Source organism: Martes martes, assembly GCF_963455335.1.
Source record: "Martes martes genome assembly, chromosome: 9".
NCBI lineage: Eukaryota > Metazoa > Chordata > Mammalia > Carnivora > Mustelidae > Martes > Martes martes.
This window is the reverse complement of record NC_137896.1, coordinates 88,536,022-88,561,782: the sequence shown is the minus strand read 5'-3', so window position 1 is coordinate 88,561,782 and position 25,761 is coordinate 88,536,022. Positions and strand designations below refer to the sequence as shown.

The 25,761-nt window shown below is 38.8% G+C and overlaps 1 protein-coding gene across 2 annotated transcripts in view; it reads left to right on the top strand.

The window, feature by feature from the left end:
• The window catches only part of EXOC6B (exocyst complex component 6B), a 619,674-nt gene that overhangs the window by 132,991 nt on the left and 460,922 nt on the right, over nt 1-25,761 (top strand). The gene's annotated exons all lie outside the window — the stretch shown is intronic.

The window sequence follows — 25,761 nt, the reverse complement described above, 5'->3', positions numbered from 1 at the left end:
TACGTTGGATAAGATTATGTTCACAGACTTGGGTTTGGCTATGGCGGCTCATGTATTTATGTCCCTTCCCCCCCCCCCCCCATCTCCTTATTCCTGTTGTGAGGGTAGTACAGAAGAAATAGAGAAGGGCGTGGGATGCTTGGGTGGCTCAGTTGATTAAGTGTCTGCCTTTGGCTCAGATCATGATTTCAGGGGCCTAGGATTGAGCCCCGCACTGGGCCGCAGGGAGCCTTATTCTCTTTCTCCCTCTGCCATTCCCCCCGCTTGTGCTCTCTGGCTCTCTCTCTCTCTGTCAATTAAACAAATAAAATCTTAAAAAAAAAAAAAGGAACAGAGAAGGGTTAAATGACAAAAAAATGTTCTAATATTGACTTGAAATACCTAGCGATAGCATAGTATGAGTAAGCTTAAATTTGGTGTTCATTTAAATATTCCATAAGACACAAAAAGGTGAAGACTTCATCTTTTTTTTCACAGAGTCAATGCCCCTTTTTCTTCATGGATGACCTTGCCTTTTAACCAATGTCACAGAGAAACTGAAGACTCTTAGGCAGAAACTAGCACTCTTGTTCCTCAACTATCTGTATCTCCACCATTCTTTATTGCTTCTGCTCCACCTCTCAGAAAAGAGGCTCTTCCTCCTGCTCAAGGCTATTCATTCCCCTCCTGCTCAGTCTCATTTCTTTACTCTGTCGGTCATCCCCTCTTACTTCTCTTTTTTTCAACCTTTCCCTTTCAGTGACTTTTACCACTTTGCACTTGACATGCTCAGGTCTCCCTTTCATTGGCCATATCACCTCAGGCCCTCTTCCCATCACCACACGACCCTCTCTTCCACATTTCCTGCATCATTGAATGATTTCACTGTTCATCTGAGATAGAAATCTGCCATGATAAGAAAATTGGTAGTTGTGTAGTGATCTAAATGTAGCAAGTAATATAAGAAATAAAAGGTTGTGGGATGGGGAGGAGTATATATAACATTGCAAAGTAAAAATGCATTGTATTAGTAAAAGCAAAATGTTAGAACTGTGGAGATTCCTACTTTTGGGATGGTTTGGAACTGGTAATACCTAGAAATAGAGGTGGACAAGATCGCTTTGGAGGGTCTTTGATCAGCTTTACTACATGAACTAGTACATGGCATCTCACTAGAACTTGTCAAAGATTTTGACACTCTTACTTCAAAAGAAGTTGAACTTTTGTACCTATACCTGTATATTTATGTTTATAAATTATATATGTGTACTACTTTCATTAACTCGGTGGTTCTAAACTTTTTGGATTGTGGACTTCCTTTGGTAAACATTTTCGAGTATATATCCACTATATGTGTGTGTGTGTGTGTGTGTGTGTGTGTGTGTGTGTATGTGTGTATAAAACTTATTTAAAGTCATATATACATGTACTACTCTCATTAGTTACTATCCTAGAGCAGGAGATATATTTAGAGAGAGATCCATTGTTAATAATGCATTTGTATCTTATTTTCAAATAGTCTTCTAGATAATTCTAATTTTGGAGGGGTTACTTTCTGTCGGACGTGCTTCAGTCATCCTTATATTTACTATACAATGCTTTTGACACAGGCCTCACACCAGGAGTATTCGTTATCCATTGTAGGTTAACAAACCACCGAAAATTTAATGGATTAAAATAATACAGTTATTATTTCTTATGTTTCTGTGGATCAGCGCTAGAAGCTAGGCACAGCTAGAGAGTTTGTTGGCCTCACCAGGAATCCAGCCCGTGGCTGGCTGGCAGTTGGTGCCAGCTGTTATCCTGGATCTCTGCATGGACTCTCATCCACCAGTAGGCTGAACTGGCTTCCTCATGGCATGGTGGTCTTCTGGTTTACACAGAAAGAGCTGATGCTGCTAGGCCTCTAAACTCCAGAGTTGGACCATGTCTGTCACATTCTCTTAGCCGAAGGAAGTCACAGAGCCAGTCCAGATTCAAGAAGGTGGAGAAGGGGCGCCTGGGTGGCTCAGTGGGTTAGGGCCGCTGCCTTCGGCTCAGGTCATGATCCCAGCATCCTGGGATCGAGCCCCGCATCGGACTCTCTGCTCAGCAGGGAGCCTGCTTCCTCCCTTCTCTCTCTGCCTGCCTCTCTGCCTACTTGTGATCTGTCTGTCAAATAAATAAATAAAATCTAAAAAAAAAAAAAAAAAAAGAAGGTGGAGAAGTGGTCTCTGCCTCCTGATAGGAGAAGCAGCAGTGTTGCTTTGCTGAGGGATGTGCACATGGGAGGCAAGATTCCCTGGGGACCAGTATTGTAATGGTCTTACCGCACTAGAATGAGACAAGTATTAACCCTGCTATTTTCCTGTCATTTGCATATACTAGCATTATTAATATTATTTTCAAACTACAGTTTCTTTCTAGGAATATGTTAAAACCATTTGTCCATTTTCTAGGAGTTTAACTAAAACTAGGTAACATAATCGAATTTTATCTAAGCACATGCAGTCCACAATAGATCACAAAAAAAGGAAAGAGAATCAACAATGGAGAGTATTAGTATCGATCACACTGCAATATCTTTCCTCACTGTAGTATTATTTTTTTTTAAAGTAGGCTTCACACCCAATGTGGAGCCCAATGTGGGGCTCAAACTCCCAACCCTGAGATCAAGAGTCAGGCGCTCCTCTGGCGGAGCCACCCAGGCACCCCAAAATCTTCTGAATTTCCACATGTGGTACATGACTTTCTGACATGCAGAGAGTGAGAGTGTCAGCATCATCTCTTAAACCAAATGTTAGTAAAGTTTAGTTGTTTTTTTTTTTTTAAGATTTTATTTATTTATTTGACAGACAGAGATCACAAGCAGGCAGAGAGGCAGGCAGAGAGAGAGAGAGAGAGAGAAGGAAGCAGGCTCCCTGCTGAGCAGAGAGCCGGAAGCGGGGCTTGATCCCAGGACCCTGGGATCATGACCTGAGCCAAAGGCAGAGGCTTTAACCCACTGAGCCACCTAGGTGCCCCTAGTTGTTGTTGCTTTTTTTTTTTTTTAAGTGTTTATTATTTATTTGACAGAGAGGGAGAGAGAAAGAGAGAGAGTGTGAGCACAAGCAGGGGGAATGACAGGCAGAGGGAAAGGGAGGAGCAGGTGCCCCACTAAGCAGGGAGCCTGATGTGCTGCTAGATCCCAGGACTCTGGGATCATGACTTGAGCTGAAGGCAGATGCTTAATGACTGAGTCACCCAGATGCTCCCATTTTTTTTTTTTTTTTTTTAAAGATGAAAAGAAGTGTAAGTACTGATGGATTGTTGTGTATAGACTTGGGGGATAGACCCACCCCACTTTGGAGACCATTGGTCTAACTGATGTGGAATAGTTACGTGCCACTCTGTGGCACCGTATGCCCATTAGTGTCAGTGCTGACAGAAGTCAGTGATTCAGCTGGCATTCTTACCCCTGTAATAGCCTAAGCCTTAGAGTCCTTCTTGATACAGTGACCAAGACCAGGCTTCACAAATGGATCATAGATGGTACAGGAGATAAAATGTGTTCTTCTTCTGGTTGTGAGAGATTAATTTCACTTGTGGAAGAGGCAGAGCATTCATATATTTCATAGTTGCATTTTTGGAAATATCTCATCAGTAGTGTGTGTATATGAATATATATGTATTTGGGGTTTATATAGGGACGTTGGGGAGATTATGGCCTTCCATCTCTACTTTAGTCATTAATTTTTTATACCATCAATGGCAACCTCTTTTGGTTTCCATATTCAAAAGAAAACTTCTAAGACTATTTTCATTTATTTTTAACTTGTATTGAGACGGGAGGTGAAAACAGTGATTTCTTTCCAATGTGTGAGGTTTGTTTTAATCCTCTTCCCTGCAAAAGTCAATTCACAGATGCAGTTTCCTGATGTATGTGAGTTTACCCATATGAGTTCTTTAGCTTTTGGTACATGCTTATCCTGTTGTACTATTGGAACATTGGGCTTGTACTAAGGAGTTTACTTCTTGAACAGCCTTGGTAAAATTCCACTGTACTCACAGCTTCTACTCTGGTAGCTGTGCTTTTCAGTGTCCAGCTAGCTACAGAGAATGCTTCTTCCATGCAGGCAGCAGGATTCGCAAAGAGCCAAGCTGAACCCCAAAACATTCAGCCTTTCCCCCCCACTTTGACCCCATAACCTCTCCTTTGGTTGGCAGTGTGCTGGTGTTGACAGTTCTCCTGGTTCAGCCAAAGGTGAGAGATAATTGCTTGTGGGGTCACAGCTGGGACTGTATGTGTTTTTGTAGAAAGCACCCCCAACCCCCATCCCCAGGCAAAGCTTTGGATCTGGTGCACATTTCAAAGCATGTGTTAAACTTTATGTGATACTGATTAAAATGGAGGGCTCCAGGGTGAATTGGCAGAGCCCCACAACTGCATCTGCCAAATGACATACAGAGAAATGTCTTGCTACAAACGGAAGGGTGGAATTCTGTCTATCTTAGCGGTATGCAAGCCTGCAGATGGAAAGGTGACTTTGGGCATGTGTGCATGCACAGCCTGTGGAGAATCCAGGATTCTTTAACAACTCCTTTGTTCCTCTGGCATTGTAACAGGAAAGAAGGCCTTTTCATTTTCTTTCTTTAAACAACAACAACAGCAAAACCCATATGGAAATGATAGTTTGCATCACACTGTCCTTCAGTGTGCCATTCCCACTGAACACTTATTAAAAACCTAACGTGGACCACAGACACAGAGCTAGAAGACTTACCTACCTTCTGAATCTAGATTTATGGGTAATTGGGGTGAGATCTATGAAGTTCATTCTTGAAGGAAATACGCTTTTACGCAGCAGATACATTTGTATCTAGAGCTTTTTAGGTTCAAGTTTTCCTAGAATTTCTCTCTGAAAAGATTTTATCTTAAAAGATTTTATTATAAGCATAGATCCATTCTTCTCAAAGGCAACATACACAACATTAGTATCTCAAGTCATAACTCCTTAGACATCTTGCCTTGGGTTAGGATAGAGAGACTGTCCGTCAGTTCTTTAAAGGAAAGTTAGACATTTTTTAAGGAAATGTAAGGAACGTAGAGGATAGAGGAGTAAGAGGGACGAGTGGTACACGTGGTATGGCAGGGGGAGACAGAAAGAGCGGTTGAAGAAATTGCTGGGAAGAGGGGAGTGAATAGAGAAAGATGAATTGGGCTTTTATTTTTTTTTTAATTTTTATTTATTTATTTATTTATTTTTAATATTTTATTTATTTATTTGACAGAAACAGAGAGATCACAAGTAGACAGAGAGGCAGGCAGAGAGAGAGAGGGAAGCAGGCTCCCTGCTGAGCAGAGAGCCGGATGTGGGACTCGATCCTGGGACCCTGGGATCATGACCTGAGCTGAAGGCAGAGGCTTTTAACCCACTGAGCCATTCAGGTGTCCCTGAATTGGGCTTTTAATTCATGGGTGAACCAGAGGGAACAGGTAGACGATTAGTGATCACAGGTATGGAGGGGGTATGAAATAGCAGTAAAAGTGACCACTATTATACTGATTTATGGATTTAAATAACCCTGCCCAACACTGATGTATTTCATCACAATCATTCCCTGCTTCAGATCCTTTGCAGTATTCTTTTGTTTTTCTAAATGGTCCAGAGGTAGCTTTGGGGACTCACCGCAGGACTTTGTTTTTATTTAGATTATACTTGAGGCAGGGAAGCCATAGCAACTTCATAGGCAAAGAAAAGCGCTGTATGTACAGCACGTCCTGGATTGGGATACCAAATATATTTTATTGTTCAGAACTTGCTTTTAGAAATGGAATGTTAAAAAGGTAATGCAAACCTTATACCTATGGATATATTCCAGTTTTCCAGGTGAGGCCATCAGATCTGTTTTTAAGTGTTTTCTGTGATGTGTATCATATTTCTTTGTTAAATCAGATTTCTTCTTCTCCTCCTCTATCTTCACTCTTTTGAAATGAGGGTGGAGAATGTGCAGGGAACAGAGAGAAAAATGCTGCCTGTTAGCCTGCCATTTTGGGGTTTTTGTTGAATTTCATAGAGTTTCTTCTTTTTCCCCTGGAAAAAGTATTCCAGTCATGAAGATACTTAACTTCTAAAGAGGATTTTTGACTAAATTTTTGTTAAGAGTGGTTTGGGGTTGGAAGTCGATAATTTGTTTTTCTCCCTCCCAGAGTTCTGGTTGGATTAAAATAGGATTTACTCTGAGGATATTAGGATGGACTTCCTGTAAAAAATGTTTGAAACCTAGCATTCCACTTAGTTTCCTCTCCTGGGCTTTTGTAGAATATTTTGCACAGAGCGGAAAACGCAACTGGAATGTCGTCAGCCACTGATCTTAGTGAATGCCACTTATTTCCAAGGACCATCTTAGGGTTTCAGGTGGGTCAGTTTCTGAATGGAAGTTGCACTTTCTGTAAAGCAATCTTAGTTGGTAAAGGGTACTATTAAAAAAGAAGAGGAGAATCCTTCCCCCCTTCTTTGTGTAGCGAAAGTTGTAAAAGAGAAGGAAGAATAATAAAAAAAGAATTTGGAACTGGGCAGTAATCACGTATTCTCCTTACATAACATTTCACCTTACTAATTTATTTTATGTGTGAAAGATTATCCTTGTTTAGTAATATCTCAGAATTTGAATACAGTTTTTTAAAAATGTCAAGATTAATATCTTGATGTTTTACATGTCATATTTTTTCAATCAACAAGTACCTATTGAGTGTATTAAAAACAAGTCAATATAGTGTACATCAGATGGTGTTGTTTGCTATGGAGAGAAATCAAGCAGGGAGCGGGGAGGTTTGGCTATTTTTGGGGGGCTGGGTAAGGTCTTCAGTCTTTTGGTGTTTTAAGGTTAGATACTTACAGATTAATTTTTATATTTTCAAGATTGACTGTCTTTTAACATCAGCTGAAACTCAACATTTTGTTAGAGTTTAGGGTATCTTTGGGTGGCAGCACTTAATGCTTCTGCTTTTTCAATAGCCCAGATTCAGACTATAAACAACTATTTTTTAAGGAAATGGGCATCCTTGCTTTCATAGTAGTTTTGGCTAGTGCAAAGCCAAATACAACAGCAGATCCCCAAATAATAGTATCCGATTTTTTTCTTTTAAAGAAGTACTTGAAACTTCAAGATTAAAGAGGTTTTTATGTGTTATAAATTTATATATTAAATCAAAAGCAGATTTGGATGCTTTCCCTGTTTTTGTGCAATTGACAGCTTTGATAAGCTAACTCATTTTTAGCCAGATTATCAGTCAGGTTGGTTAGGCACATTGGTGTTCTTTTTTTTCTTTTTTTTTAAATTAAAGATTTTTATTTATTTATTTGACAGAGAGAGAGAGAGAGAGATCATAAGTAGGCAGAGAGGCAGGCAGAGAGAGAGGAGGAAGCAGGCTCCCCCCGAGCAGAGAGCCCGATGCGGGGCTCGATCCTAGGACCCTGGGATCATGACCTGAGCCGAAGGCAGAGGCTTTAACCCACTGAGCCACCCAGGCGCCCAGGCACATTGGTGTTCTACTATTTTATTTCCGGGCTGGTAAGTTTCAAACTTTTCAGTCTTTTGGCTGACACTTGTAATTTCTACTTATTTTACCTTGTGCTAGGGTTTTTGGGATGGATTTGTTGAACCCCCTGAAGTGTTTTCAGATTTTGTCCCTGTATGTGTATGTGCATTGTCATGGCTCGTAACTCTCATGGATTGTCACAGCGGTTTCTGGATCGGTCTAGGTTCAGTCCGGAGCAGAACCCCTAGGAGAGTGCTTACCCAGTTCCCACTGTTACATAGGGCCACTCCTTGAGCTAGGCTGTTATCTTGGCTTCGGATGCTGGAGTTTGAAGTCCACAGGGAAGGAGTCAGAAAGGAAGGTAGATCTAAAATGAGGGAGGCGGGGGGTGCCTGGGTGGCTCAGTGGGTTAAGCCTCTGCCTTCGGCTCAGGTCATGATCCCAGCGTCCTGGGATCGAGCCTCGCATCGGGCTCTCTGCTCAGCAGGGAGCCTGCTTCCTCCTCTCTCTTTGCCTGCCTCTCTGCCTACTTGTGATCTCTGTCTGTCAAATAAATAAATAAAATCTTAAAAAAAAAAAAAGAAACTCAGACTAATACCATATATACTGGGTTGTGAAATTGATTAGAAAGACTGATCTGTGATTGGTTATTAGTGTCTGTCAGCAAGTTGGGCCTAACTGCAATCAACAAGTCAGTAGTAGTCAGTGACTTTTTTTGTGTGTGACCATTAAGTACAAGGACTTATCTTAGATACCGACAAAGGATTTAAAAGAATATTTCCTTGAGGACCTTTTCAGGAAAGGTAAATTGGTGTATTGTCATCTGATATTATAACTATTGAAGCAACTTGGAGGTCCGATAAAGGAATAGTAGGGTTAGTTTAATTTGGAAAATAAGATACTCCTCTTTATTTCTTGTTCCGTGGATGTGAAATGATTGGAATATGCATACCCATGGGGACATGAAGAAGGCCATCAGTCATTTGTTAATTATAATATTGCTGTCCTTGGCTATCATATACTCAGATGGTACTTAAATGTTGAAACGATCACCTATTATATGAATGCTCTGTTTAGTAGAAGTTTTGTAGCTATTGTTGACATTTTTGTGACTCGGTTAGTGTTTTTTCCTCTCTCCCTTAGAGGCTAGAAAAGTAAGTGCTGTGAGAAAAGACAACTTCTTTGGGCAGACTGGCTGTGGAAACTTGATGATAAACTTGTTTGAGCTGAAGGTTTAATTCCTGTACTTCAATAAACTATCATTGCCCTCCTGTTGGGAGGACTTCAAACTCATACAATAGGATGTGTTGGGAAGTCAAGGCTGGAATGAGAAATTAGGTAATACTCCACTGATTGTCTCTTAAAAATGCTTAGGGCATTCTCCTTAACTGGCACAGAAGTCTCAGGGACACTTAAGCAGTACCTAGTTCTATCCTTCATTTGTCTGCTGTATCATGGAGCACAGGGGAAAGAAGATAGACACTGTGCACAATTGTAAATACATAAACTGAGTTGAGGTGATCACACTGCAAGGACAGACAGTGGAGACCCTAGGAGAAATAAACGTGTGAGTAAGGATGCTCGTATGGTGGGCCGGACTTTGCTCTAGGACCTGAATATTAGAAATGAACATTGATCCATCCATTCTGACCTAGTCTTTTCCTCTAACCTCACTCTAGTGCCAAACAATTGAATACCTTACCATATGAGACTTCAAGATGGCATCATAGGGAATTCCAATTCTTCTACTGTGGGGTGCCCACCTTTAAACAAAGTAGATATTGGGGCATCTGGATGGTTCAGTTAGTTAAATATTTGACTCTTGGTTTTGGTTTGGGTCATGATCTCAGGGTTGTGAGATCAAACCCCATGTCAGGCTCCGTGCTGGGTTTGGAGCCTGCTTAAGATTCTCTCTTTCCCTGTCTCCCTCTGCTGCCTCCCGCCCCTCGCTAAAAAAACTAAAAAACAAACAAACAAACAAAACAAAACAACAACAACAACAAAAACCTAAAAAAAAAAATTAGATTTTAAAAAGGAAGGCATTTCTGTAACGAAGAGAAAAACTCATAGGAGGTGGGCTGTGGAAATATCATGAATGGAAACTGAGGTCCAGTCACTTCGATAAATGAAGTTTTTGAGCCACTGAGTTTAGAGACATATTATTGGAGTAGCCTGATTGGGTATTCAAGTTCATGGGTGTAGGGAACTTTGAGTTTGTGTTTACTTTTCAGAGATTTAATGTTGCAGCCAGGTATAACTTCTAGTTTTGGTAACTTAATGGTGAAATAAAGCAATGCACCTTCTGGCCAGTTGCTTTGGGCTAAAATTCTTAGAGCTGGGGATGGGCACAATTAATGTGAACATAAAAGTTAGCAGGCAGTACGTTTCAAAAGTTGAAAATGGGAGCCATGAGTTTAGCTTTTAATTTTATCTCCATTTACTTTTGGACCTAATGCATCATTTCATTGCTTTGGAGTCATTTTCTCATTGGTGAAATTGGGATGGTCAATGTTTATCTCCAATACAGAGTGATAAAGTTCGTGCCATTAACCAAAATGGTGTACAGCTTTAGCTAGATAATTTTGTAAAGTGCTTGGTAATGTGGGGCCCCTTTCCACTTACTACTAAATTGTTAACTTTCTAAAAGACAGGAAAGCAAAGGATTCAAGAGTGAACCTACAAGAAACAATTTCTTACATTGGATAAGATAGTGATTAAAGAGCTCGGTTATCATGATGGACATTAGCAGATGCTGTTGGCACCCTGTTTACATCCCTTCAGTGCTCATCCTTTCAGTGCATGCTGACCAAACCTCCAGTTGTCAGCACCTGTATCTTCTTGGTTCAAGACTTTCTTTGGATGCCAGAGATGGGGAATTAATGCCAGTTTTCTGCCCGTCCTCCTGTCCTAGTGGCTCTCAATCAATAACTGATGGAACCTGGCTTGTAAATACCTCCGCTCCTTTGCCCATCAGGTGGGAGGTTGGTAGAGAATCAGAATTACCTCTGAGGTAAGTGTTTGATACTATTTCTGAGTTCCCCATGGAATTAAGTTTTGTTGGCCTAACTTGCTTGATACCCTTTATTCACTTCATTCTTTGTATGGTCTCACTTCTTTATGACCCTATAAGTCCTTCCTGGGGTCCTCTCCCACATAAATTCCTTAGACTCAAATCCTTTTCTCAGGTTCTCCTTCTAGGGGACTTTAAATTAAGACAGTAGTCAATAGCAATAAAAAGTCTGGACCCTATTTCTATACATACTCAGCAATAAATGTGAGTTTCTTGGGGATCCAAGACGAAGCACACTTATGTAGCCACTTAACTCCAAATTCCACTGAACTTACTTCCGCATCCCCTCCCGTCACCTGTAGGGTGAACTGGATGGATGATTTCCTTGGGGAGAAACTTCCTTGTCAGTGTCTTTGGTGAACTCCCCCTACCCTCCCCCTCCGGGGGGGGGGGGCTGATCAAATTACCCCAAGTAGGAACTTCTAGAATCCTTCTTGCCCATCCTCATTTTAAGGAGTCTGAGTGGGGAAAAAGAGATTGGTGATCTCAACCGTCGGTAAGTAAACTCTCATGCTTAATTCCTCATTTTTGGGATGATACTTACCTTCTCACTAGGAACATTTCTCTCCAAGTTGAGACCTTCTGTTTTACCTTTTCTGTGAAACAAATGCCTATCTTTTTGCTGTGGTGAGGGAAGGGTCGGTGCTGGCCAGATGAAGTTAGAAAGGGGAATCAGGGGTAGGAGGTGTCTAATTGCTTCATAAGCAGATTTTCAGCTTAGCCCATTTAGGCTGCATTTTCTGCCTTCCCTTCCAGATACCTTGAGCTGCCAGCATGAGGAAGGTCAGGCTGCCACTGGCTTTTCCTATTCCTTGCTTTGTCTGATTACCAACTGGGCCCTCTGCTTTCCAGTTTCCAACATTTTGTTGCTCTTAGTTCTTTTGTGCTCTTTGATGTTACAATTTATGCCTTTTCAAAAAAGACTGGTTAGATTTGTTTTAGGAGTTTTGAGGAGGGAGTTCAGCTCAGTGCATGTACTCAATCTACCGTCTTTAACTTGAAATCATGTGTGTTAGTTTTCACCAAAGAAAAATAATAAAAGAAGCTTGGACATTGTCATCTGACTTCCTTCTTATTTCTCTTCCCTTGTCTAACTGGCATTTAATCTAATGTGCCTGTTTAAAGATTTCTATTTTCTTTTATTTTTAAGTGATCTCTATACCCACAGTGGGGCTCGAACTCACAACCCCAAGATCAAGTTGCATGCTCTGTTGACTAAACCAGCCAGGCACCCCTTTTAGCGTGCATGTTTAATTTTCCTGCATCCCCTTTTCCACCTGTCACTTGCCTGCTAACAATGTTCTTTGGCTGTGCATTTTCATCAGAACAAAATCTAAACCCCACAGTTGGTCATGTGAATCTTACCAGTATGGCCCCAACCTACTTTTCCAATGTCATCTCCAAAGCGTTCTTCTCCAAGACCCTTGTCAGATTGGTCTGCTCAGTCATCCAGACCCACCACGGGCAGTCTTTTTTTTTTTTTTTTTTCCAACCTAAAAAAAAAAAAAAAGGCTGTGCAGCCAGTGGTATTGCATAAAATGGTGGGTTGTACATAGTGTCCCAATAGTTGATAATTTATATATTTTTGAGCATTAGAGGGAAACCATTTCAAACAATTATTTCTTTCCAGGGTATTCATAAAGTATTATTGAGTAAGAAAAACACAGAAGTGAAAGTTGGGGAAGAAACTAAGATCTTATGATTTTAGTGTGCATTGGGTAGGTATTCTCAGGATAATTTGTGCTGACTATCATCATTTGGGGGCAGAAGTACTATTTATAGATGTTGTACAGGCCTCTTGTAAAGTGGGAAGAAATAAGAAGATAGCTTCAGTATATATTTACTGTTGTCTGTGAGAAGTTCAGACTCTTTGAACATAAATGATTAAGAAAGTTCATTGATGGGTAAATAAAGATTTCAGTCTTGCTTATGGTTACACAGAAGTTTCTTTTCTTTTTTTAAGATTTTATTTATTTATTTGACAGAGAGAGAGAGCACAAGTAGGCAGAGAGGCAGGCAGAGGGGGATGGTGGGGAAGCAGGCCCCCTGCTGAGCAGAGAGCCCAATGCGGGGCTCAATCCCAGGACCCTGAGATCATGACCCGAAGTGAAGGTAGAGGCTTAACCCACTGAGCCACCCAGGTGCCCCTACACAGAAGTTTCAAAGCAGAACACTAACCTTTCATTTCTGAAATCTAGACTTTTCCAGATACTACTCCTTGACCAAAAAAATCTATGTTTCTTCATAACTTGTTTTGCTTAGTAGGAATATCAGATTCTAAAGTAATTCTAAGATACCTATTGAAAATAGTAATTTTTCTCTAAGAGAATATCTTTGTCCTACCACCCATGGTATTGTCTATTTTATTCCATCTTTAACCTTATTAACTCAGTGAATTTTGTGTATGGTTTCTTTGTTAAATTACAGAATTCTGTGGGTGGTTTTTCTATCATGACTCTTTTGACTCTTAAATTTGAAAGACTGCGCCTACCTAAGGAAATGCACTTTCCAAAACTCCAGACTTCATGTGTGATGGAACTTAAAAGGAAACCTCTTGGCTGAGTTTGAATGCTGAGAACTAGCTAAGTGGTTTTCTCTGTCTGGAGAAAATTGGAAAAAGGGAATTATTAAGCCCAACAAATGTAGTTGTTGATGGAAACGCTGACAGACTGGTTCTGCTTGGTGCCACTGTTGTGAGAAGTCAATCAATATTAAATATATTGTAAGAGCTGCTGCCTATGTACAAGTTGTGTCTTGTAGACCTTGTCACATATAAATAAACCCCTTCAAAAAAACATTAAGTGATTTCCATAAAAAACATTTATTTTGTTCTCCTTTTTCAGCCAAATTCTTGTTGTTTATGGCTTCCTGTACCCAACAGTTCCTGATTTTCTGAAAAAGCAAAACATGTCCTGTGTGGATTAAGCTGCTGAAATGCCTTTCAGGCATTGTTTATGAGTCTGCGCTCTTTATTTTCAGAGAGAAAGCGAATACTTTAATGTCTTCCATATTCCATAAATCTGTCCCATGCTACAATTCAAAGCTGTGTGTGTTTTTGTTAGAAGGTACTTCTGGTTGTACTTAGGAAAGAAAAGCTGCCTAAGAATGTTAGTGAATATTTGGGTGGTGGTGGCAGACTCCCCCTAAAGGGGATTTGTCCTGGCTAAAAGTGCTGTTGGTGTTTTAGCTCAAGAAAGTAGTCACCAAAGGTGACTGTTGGAGTACGGGTAGTGTAGTTGCTCTTTGATTGCTCTGCACCAGTGGGTTTCCTGTTTGGCTCATCCCTGGGGGCCAGTTTTCCCTCCAGGCAAGCTTGCTGATTTACCACTTCTGACTCCTCTGCTAAGAAGCATGGTGTGCCTGCCTCATGGTCTCAGTAGAGCCAAATTGGACTTTGCTTGCTACAAAATGCGGCTGGCTATCTCTGAAGACTGAGCAAAAAGTAATTTGAGTTGGAGATCAGAGTTTACTTTTTGTCTTAACATTTTATTTTTAAAAATTTCACACCTACAGAAAAATTATCACCTATGTTTCCCCACCACCTAGATTCTACGATTAATGTCCCGTAATTCTTGCTTTACCTTATTTCTCTCCATCTGTTATCCATCAACCCATCACATCTTCTTTATGCTTTTCAAAGTAAGTTTGAAACATCAGTACACTTCATTTCTAAATACTTCAGCATGCATAATGTTAGTTAGAGTTTAATATTGGATCATTTTTTCTCTTGAGGTCAATTTCAAATACTGTGATAGGTACAAATCCGAAGTGAGTTTTTGACAAATGTATATACCTGTTTAAGCTAAACCCATGTCAAGATGCAGAACGTTACCATCACCCCAGAACGTTCTGTCATACTCCTTTCTACTCATGTGCCCTTCCCACCCCATAGGCAACCAGTTTTTTATATCACAGATTAGCTTTGCTGTTGTAGAACTTCATATAAATGGAATTAGGCAAAAAAAAAAAATAAAAAAAAATGGAATCAGGCAGTAAGGCTACTTTCACTCAGCACCATGATTTTGAGGTGCATTTATAGTGTTACGTGTTTCAGGAGCTCATTTTTCATTGCTGAATTTTGTTCTGTTCTATGAATTTAAGAAAATTTGTTTATTCATTCTTCTATTGAAGGACCCTAAAGACATTTCCGTTTTCAGCTATTATGACTAGAGCCAGGGAGAATGTCTTTGTATAAGTCTTCCTGCGGACATCTGTTTCATTTCTCTTGGGTAGATATACCTGGAGTGGAATTCAGGGTAAGAATTTTAAGAACTACTGCCAAGCTTTTTTGCAAAGTGGTTGTACCATTTTGTATTCCTGGTATTAATATATGAAGGGTTTCAGTTGCCCGATCTTCTTGACAACATTTGTTGTGGTCAGTCTTTTTAATTTTAGTCATTCTGGTGGATGTGTAGTGCTGTCTCATTTTGGTCAACATTTATTTTTGGCTTAGTGTGGGGAGTGAGGAATAAGAGATGAAAGGGACATTAAAAACAAATTATAATAGCCCAGAGAGTGAGTTTTGGGTCTTGTTGGACACAGATGAAGTGAGTTAACAAAACACAAAGAAAAATAAGACAGGAAAGTAGAGTGATAAGACAAGGGAGGAAGGAGCGATACCCTGAGAGAGATATCAGGTCTGAAGTTACTTCAGGGATTTGGGAAGGAGAAGAGTAGTAGTTGGCTTAGAGAGTTAAATTTAGTTGACCTTTTCCAACTGAAAACATTTTTATTATTTTGATATCTATGGGAGGGATTCATTATATAAACATTTCATGTACTATGTAAGGGTGTATATAAACAGAAATGTGGAGACATTAAAAAATCCCAAAGCTCACAGATAACATTAAAAAAAAAAAAAGCTTTTATTTATTTATTTATTTATTTATTTATTTAGAGGAGAGAGAGAAAGAGAGCGTGAGGGCTCTCTCTCAAATGTGAGTGGGGGGAGGGGCAGAGGAGAGAGAATTTCAAGCAGACTCCCTGCTGAGCGTGTAGCCGGACTTGATCTCATAGTCCTGAGCCACCCAGACACTGTCACAGATAACCTTTTGATAAAAAGAGTCTAGATTTTTATCGATGGATAGGTGAGAGTCATTTATGTACATACGCATGTCAACATTACATACTTAGAAAAATGGGCTTGACCTGTACATACAAACTATAGCCTTTTCATTCACATCATAGACATAGTTAATGTCTATGAGTATAATCTACCGAATAATTTTTAATAGCATTTATATAACATAATTTAGCTATTCCTCTATTTCTGGATATTTGATTGTTTCTAATATTTTTAAAAGAGCCCCTTTTTATGTGTAAAGCTCTGTGCTAGGCACTGGGTGGGAAAAGTTGAGGAAGGTAGAGATTCAAAAATGACAAAAATGTAATTCTGCCTTCTAGGAACTCATAATCCAGTGAAACTCAATCAGACGCTGAAAGCTTTTAAAGTAATAAGTATTTTTCTTTGCAGAATGTAGACAGTGTGTTGTGGTTTGTACAAAAACTGTCAGACTTATAGGAATCTGTTGCTGGTCAGTCTTTTTTCAGTATACCTGGACAGTAAGATTTGCCAAGTTCTTGCAAAATTTGCCAAATTTCGATAGAGTTTGGTATTCTAAGATCTGTGGTAGATGAGTTGCGGTTGGGAGTAAGAAACCTGTTCCTGCAATTTTCAAATGTTGTTCCACAGAACCCCAGAATTGCATGAGAACTTTATGGGGGTCATTGGAGGAATAATCTCTCCTGGTGTTTACAGTAGGATTTGAAGATCTACATTATAAAACAATACCATAGAAGAGCTTCATAACCTTTCTACTTTAACTCTGTGTGGAATCAAGAGGGATTTCTTCCTTATAGGTTTCTTCCTCGGCGCATTTATAAAATCAGAGACAAATCATTTCACATATCAGTAGATGGGTACTTTGTCACCAATGACTTAAATCTTTTTAAATTATCGAATGAGTGAATAGTTGGTTTTCTCCTGTGCTTTCTCCTCATCTCTTATGGTCACCCAGTGTTTTGTTTGCATTCTAGCCCATCATTTCTCCTTTCAAAATTACTCTAGAACATGTTTTCTTCCCAGAAGCTTCTTAACTGAGCTTTCTTACAGACAGGATCGTAAAGGAGTTGGAGAATATAATATAAAAAGAAAAACTGAAGCGTGTCTAGGACTTGGTACACTTTTTATCTTAGCATTGTCTGAATTTTATCTGGTTTAGATTGGGATCTTCAACTCTGGGGATCTTGTTTCTTGAGCGGAATAAATAATAAGTCAGTCATTTCCATTTGTGGAAAAGGAATCTTAAGCAGAAAGAGCAGATGGTTGGAGCCATTGTGTTTCTTACCCAGCTGGGAAGGATACTATTTTCAAGTGTTATTTCCATTGTGTTTAATACGGCTCAAGGGCCTGTTTCCAGCACCTTTTTTATTTGGCCATGTGTTTTGCCCAACTCATGGTGTGAAAGGGAACTCTGGTCAAGACTTTAGCTACAGGAATTAATCAGGCACTGTGACTAGCAAGATTAAAAGCCTTCTCAGACAGATTGCATTAGTTCTTTCAGATACTCTGGTTAGAAATAACTTTATAAGCTGAAATTAGGCCATTCTATTTCATGGGTAGTGGAGAGAAGGACTAGAAGAATTCTTGTTTTATATGGTGTGTATGGCTGCTCTGGCAGCAAAAACATTTTCAGTTATTAATATGTTTTTACCAATTTAATGCCTCAGTATTGTTGTGACTCTTGTCTGTGAGGAAATCCATGAACATGTGTTCGGGGAATCCCCTTTCTTGCCAAACTGCAGTGCAATCTACTTTCTCTAAGTTCTTGAGGCATGAAGCTAGTTTTTTTATGATAGAAACTTGCATGGCTGACATTTTACATACTTAGGTAAAAGTAGAGATGTGACTTATGTATAAGCCTTTGACAAATGCTTTCATTTGCTACTGAATGGGTTATCCTATCTGTACACACGTATTGGGGTTCCTTGTCAAGAGATTCTTGTCAAGATTCATTCACTCAAAGCTAATTGAAAGTCTGTCTTATGTCAGGTTTTGTACTTGAAGTTCAAAGACTTAGAGTTCTTGCCTTTAAGAAACTTAGAACATCATGAGCACTAGTGAGTAGTCAGTGATTATAGTATGATACTGTGTTGGGTTTTGTGTGCTCAAAGGGGCATCTACATCAAACTAAGATAAGTTTTGAGGGTAAATATGAGTTGGCTCAATGAATGAGGGTGAAATCCTATTCTAGGCAGAGAGAATGAACATTCTGTTTTGGGGACTGAAGGTTTGTATCCAGTGAACTACAGTAGTTCTTGGAGGCCCGAGAAAAGGAGTATTTGTGTAAATGTGTTGACAGATGACAACAGAGGGGTATGCTGTAACCAAGTCATAATGGACTTTATATAATAAAGTAAAGGAATTGGAATTTTATTCTTGAAGCTAATATTAGGGTTTTAAGGAAGGCATTGACTTTTCAGAGTTGTGTGTATAGAAACTCCCCTGATTGGGGCACCTGGCTGGCTCAGTCAGTAGAGCATGTAACTTGATTTAGGGGTTGTGAGTTCAAGCCCCATGTTGGGTGTAGAGCCTCCTGAAAAAAATGAAGATAAAAAACACCCCCACCCAGCAAACAGAGTAGGCTAAAGGATGGCCTGTCTGGGAGCAGGGTGCCTGCCCAGAGGCTAAAGATGAAAAACCATGCTTTTTCCATTGTTAGTTCGTTTCTGTCCTTTTTTCAATAATGACTTCGTCTAGACAGACTCTTGGGATAAAAGGGGCAGGGAATAAGGCTGATATTTGGAAAGGAACAACAAGAATGACTAAGATTGGAGTGCTTCTTATTTGTCAGATCCTGTTCTAATAAACACTTTACATGAATTATTATCATTTTTCTTCACAACAACTTGAGATTGTACTCTGTATTATCCCCATTTTACAAATGAGGAAACAGAGGCAAAGAGAGGTCACAGAATTTATTGCCCAGGCCATGTAGCTAATTAGCAGCAGAACCAGGATTTGAACCTAGGCAGCTACACTTCAGAGCACATGATTAAAAATTTTTTTTGAAGTAATTTCAGATTTAAAGAAAAGTTGTGGTACAAACCAATCCATATATGCCTTATCCAGATTGCCTAAATGTTAACATTGTACTGTATTTGCTTCATCCTTCTCTCTCTACATATAGTTACATATACATATTATTTTTTCAGTTGGTTTTAGAGTAAGCTGCAGATATAATGTCCCCTGTAAAGAAAAATGCATTCCCTTTATAATCACATTATCAAAATTAGGAAATTAATATTCATATTATCCCATTTATAAACCTTATTCAAATTTTATAAAAGAAAAAACAAATTGTTCTGGTCCAGGATCCACTCCTGGATCACGTGTTCTGAGTTTGTGCTCCTAACCGACTGAGCCACCCCGGCGCCCTTCTGACTTTGTGCTCTTCATCTCCATTTTGTGAAGGCTTCACCTGGGCTGGTACTATGGCTGCTACTACCAGAGTCGTCGTCTTTAGCTAAACATTGATTATACTTTATTTTTCTTTTGAAATCTTCTGTTGCCATGTCTGTTAGCTTCAGTGATTTAGTAATTTAAAGGTTCCTTTTTAAAATCTCTTTTTCAGGAATTTTTCTCCAGTTATAAATGTACACTTTTTCTGTCACTTCCTTCCAATTCATTTTATGGTATTATTAGTGGTGTCCCATGACATTGCCAGTTTTTTAGGATTAGAAAAGTGTTATTCTTTCTTCCAAATGTCCTTTCTCCTCTCACTGAAAATACACTTTCAAAAACATAATCTTGACAGATTGCAACTAAGAGACCCACATTTCCTTTGTTTACCTTAAAGCATATATATATATTTTTAAAGAATTGGTGTTCTTAATTGTGGTCCATGATCTATAGGTCTAAGAGGTCCTCTAACCCTCTGAAATTAAATGCAGTATTGTGTGTATTTGCATATATTTCTGGGAGAAGGGTCCATAGCCCAGAAAAACTTTAAGAATTATTCTATTAGTTTGTTAACTTCTAGAGCTAGGAGAGGGATTGCATCTTGAAGTATTTGTGTGTGTGTCTTATGAAATCCTAGTAGGCAATAAAATAGTAGGTCCAAGCAAATTTTAATCAAATGCACTTATTAAAAATTTCCATTGCACACCAATCTGATGTATGCACATGTTAAGTATATCTGTGTTCCTAACTTAAATAGACTGCTCTCGTGTATGTTTTATCCATTAGTTGGCTTTAGTTCCTTCATAAGGAACCCTCTCTCCTTCCCACTGCCATCTCCTTCAGGGAACCACTGCCAGTCCAGCCAAGCTGTTCACCACTGGGCAGTGAAATCAGATCACAGGTTAGTGGCAGCCACATATGTAGCCATTGAAACAGAAATTGGTAATCATGTTACAAATGTTCAGCAAGCCACATTTCATGACCAGCTTTGCAAGAAAAAGTTGAAAGTGTGAACAGCTGTTTGTGTATTGCATTTGCATTTCTGAAATTTCAAGTGAAGATAAAACATTAGCAGCTGTGATAGATTCCTGCATTTGACCTGGTGCCTCAGGGTATGCAATACATTGATGTCGTCAGGCTGTCAGGGTCCTGGTGAGAACTGTGAGGAGAGGGCGAATCTGAGATGAAAATGGGTTTGTTATTCTTTTAGGTTTTTGCTTTTTTGTTGTTTAATCCAGATAGTTCTACCGGAATCTAGTAAATCCCGTAGTCAGTAAAAGAGCTTTTGATATAGAAATTCCAGTGGTTGATTGTGCTTAGACCATGGATGCCTTAAAAAATATTTAAGTAGTTATCTCTGTCATGGGTGGCCCATCTTTTTATTTTGTCTATTCTGAATTGTATGCCTTTATAAGATTTTAATTCTGCCTTTGAATGTGTTTAGGTTTCCTCCTGTCTTCACTTAAAGCACTGTTGAACTCTTTCATGGGATCCAAATGCTTGAGGGCCGAATTAAACTTTATTGATGAAATTGTTTTAAGCCCTCTTCTCATAATATTTATTAATAAATTATATTTTCTCTCTCCTCTAGGAGTTAAGAAGTAAACTGTCAAGGCATATACCACTGTTTGACTTTTGGGCCCACTGAAGCTCAGCAAGAATGCTTTGGAGAAGGTCCAGATAAAAGTATTAAATAGGATTAAAAGTGTGAAGAGTAGACTTGAAGGTGTTGAGTGCCTGAAGGTGAAAGAAAGCGTGGGGGAGGGACCAGAAAGGATCAGTCTGCTGGCATTTTGGGCTACTATTTCTTTTAAGTTTGAAGGTACTTAGTTACTCTTTATTGTGCACTCATTCCCCCCACCCTATCGAGTTGCAGGAAGGCAGGTCTAGGATTTATGCTCTGACAGCTGAGAATCAGGTTAGAGATTAGGGTTTGTATAGATTCTGAAAAACTGAAAAATATTCCAGGAGTTAGTAGCTTTTTGGTCTGTTGATCTTAATGAGAAAGGTAAATTAATGTTTTGTCTGGAATGTTTTTATTTTGGAAGGCCCTTAAAGACCTTTTAGTCCAAGCCTCTGTATATTTCCACATTCTGGTACCAAGACTTGGTAGAACTTATTACAGGAATAATAAGTCATTTGAGTTCTTTTGTCTGTGGCTCATTTGGGTCCTGAGTATCAGTGTGCTGTGTCATGAGGTAGGTTAACACAGAACTTACTGTTTTTTTTTTTTTGTTGTTGTTGTTGTTTTTAATTAAAAAATTAAAAAAAAAATCAATTCCTTCCTTGTTTGAGAACCGAAACAGTTGTGAGTCAGTAGTGGAATCTTCTTCAACTGCCTAGGGGGCCGGAAGAATACAATTGACATCTGATTAGATAGGCACAATTTTTTCTTGCCTTCTTTTAGCTAGGGCTATTGCCTCAATTTTGGAAGTAGTGTTTGGTGGTTCCCCCTCCACTCTCAACCGCTAGACCCGTTAATCTTATTGAAGACTTCGGATTTTATATGCAGTCTGTGCAGGTAGCCAGATGCCATATGCTGTTAATTTCTGATTCCATGAAGGCCAGATCATACAGCTGGAAATGATTGAAAGGAAAAGCATGTTCTTTTGTTTAACAAGACAAAGCCTATTGTGTATTCTGCTTCTGATGCTTAAAAGATGTATTTTTTTTCTTACTGCATAGTATGTGGGGCTAAAAGTTTTGAACTCTTCACTTCAGAAATGACTTTTCCAGACAAAAGAGCAAAACAGTGTTTGTTTAAATTGTTCTATGGAACATGACTGATAGTGTTTACAACATTTCTATGACATTTTGATCCAGTGGGGAGTGCTTGGAGAGGTACTTAAAGTGCTTTTCACTAAATCAGATGCTCTGTAGTGTTTGAACCTTTAAAAAAAAATAATTTGAAAGGTTGAGTTGAGAGACAGAAAATGGCCAGGGCATTCTCTAAAGACTAAGAATGACTTATCATAAGCAAAGCTGATTTTTTCCCCCGTCAAAAATTGAAAAACTACATTCCTAACTAAAATATGATGCACACATATTGGTTCAGAACTTTGTCTGTTTCATAAGGGCTGTTCTTCAGAGTCTACCTTCTATTCAGTGAATTTTGTTTCTTTTTTTTTGAAAAAACCTTTGAGGGGGGTGTGTATGTATATTTTGTTTGTGGTTTTAAAAATTTTTTTTTTTTTAAAGATTTTATTTATTCATTTGACACAGAGAGAGAGAGAGAGAGAGAGAGAGAGAGAGATCACAAGTAGGCAGGCGGAGGGGGGAGGGGGAAGCAGGCTCCCTGCTGAGCAGAGAGCCCCATGTGGGGCTCGATCCCAGGACCCTGGAATCATGACCCGAGCCGAAGGCAGAGGCTTTAACCCACTGAGCCACCCAGGCGCCCTGGTTTTTAAAATTTTTTTGTTTTTTTAAATTCTAGGGGAGGAAGCTAAAGCTTGATTTGGGTACAGTGGACATATTAATAGAACACAGAGGAAAGCATCATGTAAATGTCTTACTGAGTCAAAGATAGAGTATTTGTAAAAGAATTTGTGTTTTGTGTATTGTTTTCCTAATCCTGGTGTTTGACATGCTAGCTTAAGGCATTTAGCTGCTTGAAACCGTCTAAGGGGATCTTGTGAGATTCCACAACATGAGTATTCAAATAATTGGCCCAGTTTGCAGGGTCACTTGCTTACAGAGAATCCCAGCTTTTAATGGTAGATTTTTTTTTTTTTAAGAGATTCTGTTCAATGACAGACTAATAGAATATTTAAATGCTGTCTTTAAACTGGGAGAGATCTGATTCAGCTTTTTATGTCTTTTTTGAAAATAAGCTATGGAAAATTTGCACTATGGAATTCCAGATATGAAAGTACAAAGTTCAAAGAACCAGTTAGTGATATGCCCTGAGCACATAGTATTTATCAATAAATCTCCTCTCTTCTATATTGTACTGTTTCGGGTGCGTACCTTTATTATGGTGGGGCAGGATATTTTAGTTGTGCTTGTTTTGTGTATGTAAAACATGTCATCCTGATTTGGTAGAAAGGATATACAGTTGAGGTCCATATTAACTTAAAGATAGGAAAGCAGTGTATTTAAGAAGCATTCAAGCATCATCATCATCATCATCATCATTATTAAACACATTTATGTTATGCATAAAAGGTGTATGAATCATTTTATTGGATAGATATAAGTAGTGGAAATAAATCATCTTGTATCGTGTGTACAAAATTATGAAAAGTTAGTGAAGAGCATTGAAAATTCAGATAACACTGGTTCTAAGGCCATTAATGAACAAAATACTTTGTGTAAGAGATGAAACTCTGGACTTGAAAGAATATTGGAAGGTAGGGAGCTTGATGATCTGTAAAAGACAGGACTTTCTTAAATCTAGAGCAAGACCTGCGAGAAATCTCAGAAGGGTGGTGTCATTGAATATGCGCAGTTGGCAGAGGTGGAAAGGACTGAACTGGGGAGATAGGGAAGTGGCATATCTAGGATTTCTTAGTACAAGTCAGGAAGTAAAAAAATCATAGATTCATAAAATTAAGATGGTAAAGGAAATCTTTAAAGTCATATACTCTAACCTTTCTGCCAATGCAGAAGTCCTTCTTCAGTAGTACTTTTAATTGAAGGGAAGTTTTAAATATTACAAAACCCTTTTGGTCTCAGACAGTAAATATTTACTGTGCATCAGACAGTGTATTGTTAATCCTGTAGATACAGGTGTGAAGGGAATATATCTAGTCTTTCTGTTCTTGGGTTTGAGTGTCTAGTTGGGGGTTGATACTAGAGGAAGAATAATCTTAAGGGATTTGTAAACTAAATACATGCTTGTAATAGTGATAAGAATTCTTTTCTTTCTAAGGACAGAAACCCAAGTCTAATTACCTTCATCAGAAAAAGGGGGAATATGGATATGTTGAGTGTGAGATGCCTATAAGACATCCAAGTAGAGTGATGTTGAGTAGGGTGATGAGATTTATGAGTCTCTGGTTCAGGGGAGAGATCTAAGCCATAATATAATTTTGAGACTCATGGTTGAACTGGATGGAATCACCCAGAGAGTGAGTGCAGTTAAGAAGTCCAGAGACTGAGCACAAGAACCTCTCCCACAATGAGAAGATGAGGATTGGAGGTGTGGCCCAGCAAAACATATTAAGAATAGCCTTCAATAATGAAGTAGGAGAACAGAAGAGAGAGGTGTTCTAGGTTCTTCCATAGTGAGGAAAGTTTTTAGTATGAGGAGAGGAAGTTCCTGAAAGGTTGTTGGGCAAGTAATAGTATCATATCACAAAGTGCCATTTTTCTGTTAGCTGAAATAAATGCTTATGGACAGCAGAAGGGCATGACCAGGTTTTATGTTTTAGGAAGGCTTACAGGTAAGCAGTGTGATGACCAGATTAAACAAAAAAAGATCTAATTGAGAGACTATTGCAGAATTTCAGGGGAGAGATGAAATAGTTTAATGTACTGGTACAACACTGTCTGATCTAACACTGTCTTCTTATGAGAAATGTTTTGTCATGCCCCCCCCTTACAGTCCTGAAATAAAATTCATGGATAATATAATCTACTTATATGTAAAATTCAGAAACTAATGTAATACCCTAATTGTAGTAATAAGAAGTAAAAGAAATTTATAATAAAATATAATCATGACATAAAAATTATATTATGATAGTAATATGTTGACTTATATAGTATTGTTATTACAACCTATTTAGGTTTGCATGAGTGAATCTCAAGCATACACCATTTAAGACCAGTGCTATATACAATGTTATTCTGAGAGCTGTGGGCCCAGAAAATAGAACTGAGCCTATGTCTTTTAAAATGGTTTATTAAGCAGCTTTCGCCAGTGGGGCCTCTACCAGAGGTCTCTTCTCTCACTCCAACCTTGAGGAACCAATGAGTAATTGGGAACTGAGTATTTTTATAATGGAGGGAAGGAGGTGTTTCTCTGGTGGATCCTGGCCAGCTCTCTGTGAGGAACTCTTTGCTTCAGGGGTGGGGGTCTTATTTTATCCCTGCAGTCTGAAGCTCTGTCTTTTTCTTAGGTCTGTTGTATTTTGTTTTTGTAAAGTATTATGAATTCCGGACATACTTGTAAAAGAATTGCTCAAGATTTGTATAACATGTTGTTCATAGATCTCTCCATGAATAAACACAAAAATTCCATAGATAAATTATGTATTCTTTTTTAATGCTTCCATATATATGTTAATTTTTTCAACTTTAAAAAAAAATTCCAGTTAGTTAACATACAGTATGATACTAATTTCAGGTGTAGAATTTAGTGATTCACCACTTAAATACAACAGCTGGTGCTCGCCACAAGTGCCCTCCTTCATCCCCATCACTTATTTCACCCATCCCCTTCCCTCCTCCCCTCCAGCAACCCTCAATTTGTTCTCTATAGTTAAGAGTGTTTCTTGGTTTGTCTCTTTTTTTTTCCTCCACTATGTTTATTTGTTTTGTTTCTTAAATTCCACATATGAGTGAAAGCATATGGTATTTGTCTTTCTCTTTTTTTTTAGTACATGTGCTGCCGAAGCGAGCATGGTGTTTGTCTTTCTGTGACTGACCTATTTTGCTTACTCTCTAGCTCCATCCATGTCGTTGCAAATGGCAAGATTTCATTCTTTTTTATGGCTGAGTAATATTCCATTGTATGTATATACCACATCTTTATCCATTCATCAGTCAATAGATGAAATACAAATCAAAACTACAATGAAGTATCAC